Source organism: Hyperoodon ampullatus (assembly GCF_949752795.1).
Source record: "Hyperoodon ampullatus genome assembly, chromosome: X".
In the NCBI taxonomy this organism is placed as follows: Eukaryota; Metazoa; Chordata; class Mammalia; order Artiodactyla; family Ziphiidae; genus Hyperoodon; species Hyperoodon ampullatus.
Window position 1 is genome coordinate 106,823,488 of NC_136913.1, and position 13,938 is coordinate 106,837,425.

A 13,938-nucleotide genomic window follows, 5' to 3' on the forward strand; every position below is an offset into this window, starting at 1 on the left:
TGATTTTGTAAAATGAAATATAAAATATGTCTCAGATCTTCCAATTAATTAGTAAGGATTCATCCTTAATCCTTGCTAGTTTAAGCCTGCCTAAGTCACTTTACTAAAAGATCTTCGTTAACCCAGTATTTTAAACATCTGTCAGCTTATGTAGGTAAAAGTAGAAGCATGTTTGTACACTGCTCGTAGTTATAGTGACAGCTTTCCATGTTGAGATTCTCATATCATCTTGTATCTTAAAGTTTCATGTGAGTTTTTACCTTTAGGATGATTAAGATGTATATAAGACAAAATGTCAAGTCTTTACCTAAGTTTTTTGTTTTCTTGTCTAGTAATAGTAGTAGATACTTCTGAAATAAATGTTCTCTCAAGATCCTTAAAAACCTATTGGAAATTATAAAATATTGACAAGAAAAGAAGAATAGTTGTTTGAATATTAAAGAGAAAATAAAACTTGAATAAGAATCAGTATATATTAAAAAAGAAAATGAAAGTTTAAAAATGCTTCATAGAACACCCAGACAAAGATTCTCACAACAACCTGTTGTAGAGGTGAGTGAGGCATTTTACTGTAGAGAAAAGTTTTGAAAGTGGAACTGTTAAAAGTTATATTTTTGCTGTATTTTCTAAGAGAAAGAGTATTATGGTCTCTTAACCTCTGTTGATTACTACTTTGATATTCATTTAAAGCACTGCAAATTTAAATGAGAATTTTTAAAATCAAATAATGACTGCCCTGTTTTTGTTTTACTATGTAAATCCTCAGTTCTTTACCTTTGCACTTTCTTCTACTTAGGTTTAGTTATATATTCATTAAGTTAAATTTTACATGTATAGTTTAAGCTTTAAATTTAAATTACAAGGGGAGAAAAGTGTTAAAGTTTTAAAAATGTGTTTTCCAGGACATGTCAGCTCCAAGTCAGGTAGTTAGTTCAATCTAGTTGTTGGCCAAGGACTGAACTGTTTTAACATAAGGCTTTTCCAGTTTTGGAAGCCTCAGTTCATTAAAACTCTTTTAAAACTTATATGTTTAGAGTTAAGCAAGACCTTTTTTCTCCCCATGAGTTGTGAAATTTAATGCATGAAGCTGATATGGCTATCAAGTTTATTTTAAGAATTGTTTAGAAATGCTGTTGCTTCAGGTTCTTAAATCACTCAGCACTCCAACTTCTAATCCAATTTTTAAAGACTTACCAATGTTTGTCTTTGTTTGCACTATGAAAAGCCCTGGATCCTTCCCATCTAACTGTGCAAAGAATGATCACTTGCAAGGTCAAAAATATAGCCAGATCCAAATCTCTGCCTCCCCCTTCCCAAAATAGTTCTCAGTATCTACATGTAGACATTCCTTTTCTGTATAAAGTTCACTCTAAGATTTCAAAAGGCACCACCTATTTTACTACATTTTAGTCATGCGAAGAGTCACGTTGTTTTGTAATAAATAATTATCTTTATTTGTAATAATCTGGTGTGCTGATGAAAAGCTTTGTCTTAATTTTTGAGAAATGGGTTTAGTGTTTATAAAATAAATTCCAGTTTATTAATTAGTAGCTTTGTATTGCCTTTCCTACTAGATTTTTTGTTTGTTTTTATTTCTTTTTCCCTTTGGTTTGGGGCTAAGATGGGGTAGGATGGGTGTAGTGAATGTATATGATGTGATTTGGCCCTGTGTATTATGATCTTTTGTTGTTATATTATTTAAATGTTGGTAGTTTTTTTCCTGTTTTCATTTTAGTGGATAAAATTGGTATTTTGAACTCTGAATGGAGACTACCACCACAGCATTAGTTCCACGTATCGTACCCTTTAGACCAAAATCATTGTTTTATTTCCTGCTCACCCAGTTGTTGAATATGGGGAAAAGGGGTGGAGGGGTGGGAGAAGTAGGATAGGTTGTGTATCATTTCCATTAGAGAAATAAGAAAGCAGGAGGGAATATTTGACAGATATGGTTATTTTTAGCCAAATCTGCTTTAAAAAAGAAAAAAGAGGTAACCATTTCTTCATCTGTGAAATGAGAATAGTACGTGTCTTACAAAGTTATGAGTTCAAGGAGGCCATATGTGTAAAATACCTGTTATAAATGTTAATTCCCTACCTAACACTCTTTTACCTTCCGTGGATATGCCTTGACTCCGGAAATGTGGGCTAAAACTTAGATGATAACTCTTTCAGTGACTCTTACTCATTTTTTTTGTTGTTTGTCATAGTCAAGACGCAAATTACAATGAACAAGTAGGTCAAATCCTCAAAAATATTTAAATTCCTGTTTTAATAACTTGAAAAAATATTCTTACCAAATTTAGTTGAGCTTCCCTAATAGAAACAGTTGGCTTATTCCCACTTTCATAATCAGTTTCAGTTTGACTCTTGTACACTTAGCACAATGTGAATTTCATTTGCAGCATAATAGAATCATAGGGTGTCAGAGCTAGAAGAGACCTTAGAGAGAATCTAAATTCATCCCTCTTGTTTTACAGATAAGGCAACTGAGGCTGAAAGGTGAAATGATTTGTTCAAAGCTATATAGCTAATTAGTGATAGCCCAGACTGGGACATAGTTTGACGGTGAAAAACTTCAAGCTACCTCTCCAGGGAGGTCTCAAATGTTTATTTTTTCTTGTATACCATACCATAACCTTCACTACATATTAAATGATACTTTATAACTAATACAATAGGACAATCAAATACATATAGCTTCAAATTGTACAATACTACATTAATGTTTGGGTGGTAAGATTCTATTTTGAAGTCTAAAGTTTGCAGAAATGCATATAGATTTTTTGGCATTTATTACACTCTTGTGTATCATTACATCATTGTGTAACATTTAAAATTACTATATATTTTGTCATTCTGTCTATACTTAGCAACAAATTTGCATTTTTATTTGCTGTAACAAAGGCTTTAATGTAATTTTTGTTAGAAGAGTTTGCATTTTTTTCATTACTGTTACACTTTATCTAACCTGACAAAATGACTGATTCTTACGTCATTGTATTAGTGTTGTGAATAATCATGTGAAATGTGTGAGAGAGAGTACTATATTTGTGAATATAATTTTATGGCTCTTTTCATTTAGTAGAAACCTTTCCATCAGTATGGAAAACTAAGAAAATTGCTTTCTACTGTAAAATCTGGCAGTCATCATAGATTAAAGCTTATTTTTCTGTGAATAAAACTTATTCAATAAAGCACTATTCTTTAAAATGACATCTTATTACTTAGTTTCATTTTCTCAGAAGAAAATAAAATACTTAAATACTACAATGTAACCTCCTAAATATATCCTATGCCATTGGGCCAGGCAGTAGGGTACACATCAAGTCAGATCATATTTTTAAAAAAAAGACATCTGCTTTCAAATTAATTTATAGAATTCTGTAAGTGCATAAAAAGTTAATTTTTAACATGTGTAAAATATGAATCCCCCCTCCCCACAAAGATTGGCCTGGTTGACTCAAGAGATAGTATAGTCACCATAACAAGGCTTGAACAAGCAAGAGACCTAAGAAGCCACTGCCCCTTTGAGGCAGGCAGCAGAGAAGGATTTTTGTGAGTCTGTAGAGGCAGCTGCCCAGAGAGTTTCAGAAGCTACAAGCAAATCTGGTGGAATAAAAAGTGAGGGAATAGGGCTTCCCTGGTGGCGCAGTGGTTGGGGGTCCGCCTGCCGATCCAGGGGACACGGGTTCGTGCCCCGGTCCGGGAAGATCCCACATGCCACGGAGCGGCTGGGCCCGTGAGCCATGGCCGCTGAGCCTGCGCGTCCGGAGCCTGTGCTCCACAACGGGAGAGGCCACAACAGTGAGAGGCCCGCGTACCGCAAATAAATAAATAAATAAAAATAAAGGTAGGCTAACTGCATGGTGTATGGATACCTAGTGGTTCTCAAAGTGTGGTCTGGGGACCAGCAGCACCTGCATCACCTGGGAACTTGTTAGAAATACAGATTGTTGGGCCCCAACCTAAACCTAGTGAATCAGAAACTCGGGGGTGTAACACAGCAATTGGTGTTTTAACAAACCCTCTAGGTGGTTCTTATACAGGCTAAAGTTTGAAAACCACTGGCATATGGTATGGGGTCCGAATCCAGAAATAACTAAATGGCTGAAACCTGTAAGTTAAATTGATGTAGCTCTCTGCAGATGACTGTCATCCTTAACCTTTCTTCTCCTTGTAACTCATTGCTGATCCAGTCCTGTATTTTCTCCTGCTACCAAAATGCGAAGACTTAAAATGCAACATCCTGAAAATCCCTTCTGATTCCACTTTTCAACAAAATTTTCTTGCATACAGTACTCTTTGAATTTGATAATGAAAATCATTCTTAAGCCCCTACACTGCCAAGTTCAGAATAGCCTCACATTGCTCATTGCCATTAAACTGTCCTCCAATCAAGCAGTGAAAGGGTTAAGTATTTGAAGTCTCACTTATAAGCACTAGTGTGACAGCAATTAGTTGAAATTGTACAGAACAGACCTGCACTTCTAGAAAGAGCCAAAGCTTCAATGAAATGTGAGCAGTTAATCTACAAATGATAGAGTTGGAAGTGGTCCGCCTCTCTAATTCATAGTAAGTAGCAATTCTGAATTCTTTTTTTAGGTCTGAAATTTTTAAAGTGTGGCACAAAAGAAAATTCTTGTAGTGGTTTTAGGTCTCTAAAGGTCTTCAGAGTTACATAAATCCACGCTAAGGTCAATATTGGTCTCTAACTGTATCCAAAATAAAAATCTTAAGGTAGATAAAGGCTAGATGAAAGTCAGACTTAGTTTTCTTTTCTTTTCCTGCAAACTACTAATTTGCTTATAACAAACACTTCCATAACCTAGCCATTTGGCTTTGTATAGATTTGGTCTGTTTAGAGTATTTTTTTCCAATCTTATTCTGTTTAATTTGATATTTCCAAGACCCTATATGCACCATAACTAGTGACTAGAGCATAAAGAATCTTTTGCACGGGCCTATGCTTGTTAACTTTAGGCTTATGAATAAATAGTAGAAGAATACTGGTTCAAAACAAATAAGGAATAAGAACCCAAGAGAAACCAAACTTTATTTCCCCCTTTTATTTTCCCAGAAGAATTTAAATATTCAAAAAAAGACTAGGGTATAATTAATTGAGGTAACAGTATTTAAACAATGATCTTGCTTCAAAATCTAATTCTTGTTTCAGAGAATTTTATGTTTCAAAAATATTTTTTACAGGCAAAATTATAAATGTCCATTTGTTACAAAAACTTTTGAGCTTTTAAGTCTGTGTGTTGTGTTTTAACTTTATTTCATTACTAGGTACTAGGGATTTCTTTTGAATTCCATTAGCTTAAATAAGGGGCTTTGTATTTTTGGCTAAAGTATCAAAAATGTATTTTCTCATTAAATATTGGAATTTTGTTTGGCAGTGATTAGGCTCTCCTTCTGCCAGATTACTGACAGTTGGATTGAGGAAGGAAAAAATAACACATGAGTATGTTCATGAACAATTACTGATGTTTCAGAGGAACTTAAATTGAAAACAAAGACCCCAAATTTCCCCCGTAAAATTAATCTGAAGTGGAGAAAAACTTGCTAAAAACTATTTTATTTTTCATTAAATAAACATTGTGCAGGGATTTCCTAGCAGAAATTTAACAAAGGCCTGTGTTAATCATTAAGAGAATGACCTGACTCACCTGGAAAAACCTGTTTTTCTTTCAACTAGATTTTTGTTTGTTATTTGACTACTAAAAAGAACGTACTGTACTTATGCCTTTCTTGGTTTTCTACTGTAAATATTTCAGATACATTATGTTCTTATAGCTCATATAAGAATTAAGTAAAGGACTTCCCCGGTGGCATAGTGGTTAACAATCCGCCTGCCAATGCAGGGGACATGGGTGTGATCCCTGGCCTGGGAAGATCCCACATGCTGCGGAGCAACTAAGCCCGTGCGCCCCAACTACTGAGCCTGCGCTCTAGAGCCCACGAGCCCCAACTACTGAGCCTGCGTGCCCCAACTACTGAAGCCCGCGTGCCTAGAGCCCGTGCTCCGCAACGAGAGAAGCCACCGCGATGAGAAGCCTGTGCACCGCAAAGAAGAGTAGCCCCTGCTTGCCGCAACTAGAGGAAGCCTGCGCGCAGCAACGAAGACCCAATGCAGCCAAACAAAAATTTTTTTAATAAATAAATTTTAAAAAAATAATTAATTAAAAAGACCTGTACTTAGTATGAGTTATAAATCAATATATGGTCATTTACATGTAACGAAATGTAACAAAAATATTAACACATGGGGATAAGTATCCCTGCTCCACCTACCTCAGAGGATTGTTGCAAGGATCATATGAGTAAATGTACATGAAAGAGCTTCAAAAAGTATAAACTATATAAGCCCAAGGAATCATTCCTCTAATTAGAGTTTACTGGACTAATTATGGGTTAGTTTCATACAAAATGAAACAGTTGTGGACCAGTATCTGATTAATCAAGGATGTATACTGATGAAATTCACTTATACAGTTTCTTGGCCATTTCCGTGGCTCTCAAAATCCTTTACATGCATTATCTCTTTGCCTTCCACTCTCTACATGGTTACTCCTGTGTTTAAATCAGAAGTGTATGGGTAATGGCACAGAGATAATTGGAGAAATTGTTGCTGTACAATTGTGGAAATTGTGTTCATAAACCCTGCCATTCAAGTGGCCCTTAAATAGATTTACTTGGGCAGTCAGGCCAGCTCTGTTTTCTAACGTATGAAAATAAGACTATATAAAACAGATAAATTCAGGGAGGATAAAATAATTGGTCTGGTACTCTTGCACTATGCTGTTGTGTCTCTCATTCATTATAGTCACAGCATCTCTATAATGTACAGCTGAAGAACCCCAGACATAGAGGTTACCTGACTCACCTAAATCATATGGTGAATCACGAGTCAAGCTGTTCTTATAGGCAGTGAATATGTTTCTGGCTAATTTTGGGCATGAATTAGCTAAATTGGCTGCCTCACTGTCTGAACTTTGAGTGTATACGTCCAAATCCAGGCTTTTTTTTTTTTGTACAGCAAGACCTGGCTGGCCATATGATACCAAACCACAAAGCCAAATAGAAGTAATAAATAGGTATATGTGGTCCTTACCATGTCTACTCAACTAGAATTGAAAAAGTAATTCTAAAGAACAAAATTGATTAACTATGTTTCTGATCTTAAGAATTTGGAAATGAGGAAGAGAATGTTTCACTACGTTGCCAAGGCAAAGCTTGGAGGTCAGGAACCATGTCTTCCTAATCACTACGTTCCCAATGACTAGCATGCTGTCTAGTCCACTAATAATCAGAATTAATTTTTTCAATACATAGATGTATGAGTGAAGGAATAAAAGAACATATTAGTAAGTGAACGGAGTGGGAAAGCCTCCTCATCTAAAAGTTGTGCATTGACAAATGTAATACAATTTGGAATCAATACTGACTTTCTACAAATTTCATTTTTGTTTTTTTTAATGCACCAACATTAAACACCTATGTGCCAGGCTCTGTGCTAGATGCTAGGGAGTCAGTTCTATCACTGAAGGGCAATAGGAACTGTATCTAATTCAAACTTTGGGGAGAGTGTTGGGGGGCAGTATTCTGGAGTACGGGGCCCTTGCAATAGTCAAGGAGGTGGCGGAAGGGATTTCTGCCTAGGAGAGAAGCATGTGCAGAGCTCAGAATCAAGAAAGTCTGACATATCTGAAGACTAAAAATGGAGGTTTTGAATGGGAGGTCTAAAGGCATTTGCTGGGAATCCTCAAGGCCATTTTGTGTGCGCTAGGTCTCCTTGGGTACACATTTTGGATCAGTTTGGTTTTCTTTCCCCCTACAGATTAGAGAAATTCAAGATGGTATGATGGGTTTTGAATTTCTGAGCACAAAACAGGTAAGTTTTTTCTAAAGCAGGTTATGTGAGGTATGTTGGGGTATAAAGGAAAGGATATTCACTCACCAGGCAACCATCACTTTTCTAAGCTTTGCTGGGGCTGGACGGTATATACAAGGCTCACACAAGTTTCTTTTTATTTGAAATATATATTCAAATTAAGCCACCTTGTTTAATACGTTTAATGAAATCTTGTTTCACTTCATCATTGACCTCCACCAGTGTCTCTTAATCCTATTTAATCGTACCAACAGTGTGTATTAATTGCTTGCAGTGTACACAGAAATTCTGGGACATAGTGATAGAAGAAAGTAACACCCAGGCTGGGTCCTCCTGCAGTTTATAGTCTTGGTAGTAGAAAGAGATTTACCTTCATCATTCACAAGGTATTCCCCCATTCCAAACATAATGCAGCGACCATTGGTAACCACGGTGTTGTTTAACTCAAAATAAATCAAAGGAACAAAAGAGTGTAAATATAGTGTGATACAGAGCTAGATTGTGTGGTATATATTACAGGAACAAAGAAGGACAAGTGAGGGAGTGGCCCAGTAATTGGAGCAGGTTTCATCAGAGTGGTGCGACCAAAGCTACAGGCCCTGAGATTGTTGAAGGCTGTTCAGATACTAAAATTTTATGATTGTATGTGATATATTTGTTGTTGTTGTTGTTTTGTTTTGTTTTCTATGCAAGTTTAATGGAGGACAAAAGTACCCACATGGGCTGTTATGCTATAGGCTTCTGTGTGTGTTCTGGCATGTGTCTTGAATAATATTTTAATATATTTCCATACGCATTCCATTAAATAATAACTCTTTGAACAGCATTTCATCTTAAAAGGAATTCAGCCTCCATTGCTTCTAAGCAAAAATTAGAAGCCAAAATTCCCTCAAAGTCCTGCTCAAGCATTCCCTCTTCATTGGGAAATGGTCAGTTAATTCAAATGACAAATCAGTAACGGGAGCAACTCAGCAGGTGATTCATGGTGTGATTGAAAGGGCCTGGTACCCTTTCTATGTCAGTTTCTTCATCTATCTGTAGGAAATAATGGTCTCACAGAGGTGTTATGAAAAATAATTAAAGTTGGTAATGTGCTTTGAGATCCATGGATGAACTGCGCTTTCAAAGTGCATAATTACACACCACAGTGAGTCTCTCAGGCTGGTTTCCTCTACTCAGTCTTTCATAGGTATTAAAAATGACCCAGTTCAGGTAAGTTTTCCTTGTTCTCAAGTTGCTACTACATTTTTTAGCCACTGATACCAGTCGCCTTTAAAATGTTTAGAATACAACCCACAGTAGTAGTAAAGACCACTAATCCTTTGGCTTTAGGATTCTTAAAGTCTTTTCTTTGGGGGAGTTTAGTTTTCCAGATCACTCTCTACCTTCATTCTCAATCTTTCCACTTCAGTTGGCTCACTTATCTCCTCTCTGACGCCAGTCGCAACAGATTGTAAAAGATCAGCTCAATGGCTTCACTGAAACCAAACAGGAGGTCTCTCTTTGCTTTGCTTAATACTTGATAATTTCTTCTTTGCTGTTCTTATTCCTCTTCTTTCCCTCCTCCCCTTTCCCCCATTTTAATTGGACTGTTGGAAACACCCAGCAGGTGAAATTCTTTAGATGACTCCACAGCAGGAGGAGAAAAGAGATGCTGAAATCCAAATGTTGAGTTGTTGAGTGGGGGGAGGAAAAAGGCTAGGATTGGCCAAGCAGAAAACAAGAGGGGAGATGGGAGCAAGATGTTGTGACAACATCCAAGTCTATCCGGGTAGTAAGGGAAAACCTAGAACAACAAAACCAACTGAGAACACATGAGAAAAGAACCATTGACCCCTAACCTGGGCAGCCTTCCCACAAACTCCTTTTGCCATTTTGCCATTTGAGAGAAGGAAGCAAGAGAACGTGGTATTGCTCCCCATCACAGGAAAAACAACGTCAAGCGTATATTTCGTAATGCCCTTGGATTCACGGTGACATCTTTATGTTCAAAGGAAAGCACACTTCTGAACGTTTGGTTCCAAGATGGAATATGAAATGGAATCTGAGACTATGAGTATAAATCAAACTTTTTCGTAAATGCCTTTTGAATTCTGTCATTTATCAATATGTGTTACAATTTCAACATCTGAATCTTGGGCAAAAGCTTTCCTTCATTCCCCCCAACCCCAATGTTCTGTCTGCACTGCCTGGTGGGGGGAGGGGGCAGAGTTTCCTTTAATAGAAACCACTGCTTGAAGCAGTGTCCATGCTGAAGGGCTTCAGTTACCATCACTAAATTAGAACTTTACCAGAGTAAAATATCCAGAGACTGGGTCAATTTTGCTCTTTTACTTTGCTGGTAGGAAATATTTTCCTTCAAACAGAGTAAAAAACACAAAGAGGGCTTTTACCGTTCTTGAAATACTGTAGCACTGCATATGCTTCTCACTCTAAGTGCAGAAAACCTTTGAAAAGTATCTATTTATATAACATTTTGGAAATGACGAAATGTAAGAAATGGAGGACGGATTAGTGGTTGCCACTAATCTGACTGCCTAGCCAGTCAGTGCTTTTCCAAAAAAGGGACGTGTAAGAAACAAGATGTAAAGGTCACTGAACTAAAAATCAAAAGAAATAGATTTTATTAGTAGCTCTGCCATTGTATGTTTTGAAAAGATACAAAATACAGACTTTTTTTTATATAATGAGGAAGGGAGATCAGAGGGAGGTGGGTGTGGTTATAAAAAGGCAACTTGAGGAATCCTTGTGGTGTGGAACTGTTCTGTATCTTGACTGTGGTGGTAGATACATGAATCTACACGGGTGATAAAATTGTATATAAATTAATACAAACATGCATGCATGCACACACAAACACACGTACACAAATTAGTACAATTAAAACTTGGGAAATCAGAATAAGACCAGTGGATTGTATCAATGTCAATATTCTGTTGTGATATAATATTACAGTTTTACAAGATGTTAACACTGGGAAGACCTGGGCAAAGTGTACAAGTGATCTCTCTGTATTATTTCTTATAACTATAGGCAAGTCTACAATTATCACAATAAAATTTTCAATTTTAAAATAGTTAACCAGGGGCTTCCCTGGTGGCGCAGTGGTTGAGAGTCCACCTGCCGATGCAGGGGACACGGGTTCATGCCTCGGTCCGGGAAGATCCCACATGCCGCGGAGAAACTAAGCCTGTGTGCCACAACTACTGAGCCTGCGCTCTAGAGCCTGCAAGCCACAACTACTGAACCCATGTGCCACAACTACTGAAGCCTGCATGCCTAGAGCCTGTGCTCCGCAACAAAGAGAAGCTGCCCCAATGAGAAGCCTGGGCACTGCAACGAAGAGTAGCCCCTGCTCACCACAAATGGAGAAAGCCTGCGTACAGCAACAAAGACCTAACACATCCCAAAATAAATAAATAAAATAAATAAAATTTTTTAAAAAATTTAAAAAAAGAAATGGTAAAATTTATTTTAAAAGAAAAAGACAAAGTTGGTCTAAGATACGAACTTTAAAATACAACTGTAATGGGGATATATATATGTATAGCTGATTCATTTTATTATAAAGCAGAAACTAACACACCATTGTAAAGCAACTATACTCCAATAAAGATGTTTAAAAAAAAATAAGTGAGATAAAAAGATGTAATGTACAGCACAGGGAATATAGCCAAAATTTTATAATAACTATAAATGGAGTATAATCTATAAAAATAATGAATCACTATGTTGTACACCTGATACTAATATAATTTGTCCATTATACTTCAATAAAAAATATAAATTAAACAAAAAATACAGGGCTTCCCTGGTGGCGCAGTGGTTAAGAGTCCGCCTGCCGATGCAGGGGACACGGGTTCGTGCCCCGGTCTGGGAAGATCCCACATGCCGCGGAGCGGCTGGGCCCTTGAGCCATGGCCGCTGAGCCTGCGTGTCCGGAGCCTGTGCTCCGCAATGGGAGAGGCCACAACAGTGAGAGGCCAGTGTACCGCAAAAAAAAAAAAAAAAAAAAAAAAAAAACTGTAGAGGGAGATCAGCTCAGTGCTTTGTAAGCACGTAGAGGGATGGGATAGGGAGGGTGGGAGGGAGGCTCAAGAGGGAGGGGATATGGGGATATATGTATACTTATAGCTGATTCACTTTGTTATACAGCAGAAACTAACACAACAATGTAAAGCAATTATACTCCAATAAAGATGTTAAAAAAGAAAAACAACTATAGACAAGGACTTACTGTATAGCACAGGGAACTATATTCAATATCTTGTAATAACCCATGACGGAAAAGAATCTGAAAAAGAACATATTTTATATATATATGTATAACTGAATCACTTTGCTATACACCTGAAACACTGTAAAAATCAACTATACTTCAAGTAAAAAAACCAAATAACTGTACCCCCTAATGCCTATTTAATTATTTTATTATTGAATTCTATTTTTATGAATAAGGGTGAGGAAATCATGCTGATGTCTGGGCAGAAATTTGTCTTAACCCAGGTGCCATCACTGTGAAATGACTGTTTCAGATTTGTTTGGAGAAATGAATAAATCTTATAAAGATTAAATCTTCACACTAAGAGTATCAAGTGTCAGCAAATGCAGATACAGATTTTTTTTGGAAATGAAGAAAAATATTAAGTCTAGGTTTTGAATATATATTTGAACCAAAAAGGTAGCAGTAGATAAGACCAAAGTGAGATGCAAAAGACTCTAGTTGTAGCCACTGATATTCTCAGTTAGATAATTATTATCCTGAGGGAATAAAAGTGGGAAAACCAGCTTAGCCCATCTGTTTAAGTATTAAAAGATTCTCCAATTAAATTATCCTGTGTGAGTCAATAATGAGGTAATTCAGATAGAATCAAACTAATAAACACCTTGATATAGAACTGAAAAGAATTCCGGGTCAAAGTCACATCTCTGCCCAGTATCCTATTGGTGTAATATGCAAGACTAGGTGTGGCTGAACAATAATGAATAATGTATATGCTGGAAGTCAAACTACTGTACGGATATTCCTGGCAAATAACAGCATTCTTTCAAACAACATCCTGAAGGCTCAACAGGATGATATTTTCCATCCCCACAAAGTCGAAGGATATCATCCAAGCAAAGAGGAAAATAATTTCCTGGAGGCTGAGTTAGGGGTCTCAGCACCAGCGTGGAATAGGAGAGAGCTCATAACTTAGCAGACACAAGATCAAGATTACCACATTGGGGAAAACATGGGAGAAAAGGAAGGGCTGCTCTCCTAGAGGTTTGCAAAGACACGGCAAAATGGAACTGTCAGCTAGGTACACTATGAAAGAATTAAAGGGCTATACAGTGATTTCTAATGAGCCAGAAAAGAAACTGGGTGGAGGGAATTGAAAAACAGTATTCTTGAAAGCGAAAAGGGGAAAAGAAGCAATGAAGAGCTCCAGATCCAGAGGCTGTGAATATTAGCACAGAACTGATTCCAAGACCTCCAAATGCCGGAGAAATTGTACATGAATGAATCGGTCTTAGGCTGCAAGAAGAAAGTGAAAGAAAAATAGTAAGAACTTAACAATGAGGATTTCAGAAAAGTATTACATAGTAACTGAAAAGGGAGTCTGGCCATATGTAATTTGGCTTTCTTGGCGCAAAATTTACTTTGACATTCAAGTATTCCAGGTGGTCTCTTACCAAATCTGGTGGCATTAAGCCCATCACAGTTTCATGGCCACTTAAAAACCTAAAGTCTATTATTTCAGAAACAAATAAAGGATCTTGATGGCAATTCTTTCTGTAAATACAGTATTGTCTTAGATAATAATAATTATATGAAAACCTCTCCTTTTCTGGGGCTAAGCATGCTCTATTGTAATCTACTGCCTGTCAATTTCACCCAATAGACTATAGACTTCTAGAAGGTAAGAACGATGGCTTACTTTGTCTGAATCCCAAGTGCCTGGCATATGCTAGGAACTCAATAAATGTTTGCTTCTTTAATAAATGAATAGCAAAGAAAATTTAGCAAAAATGAAAGGCAATGTTAACTTACCCACTGG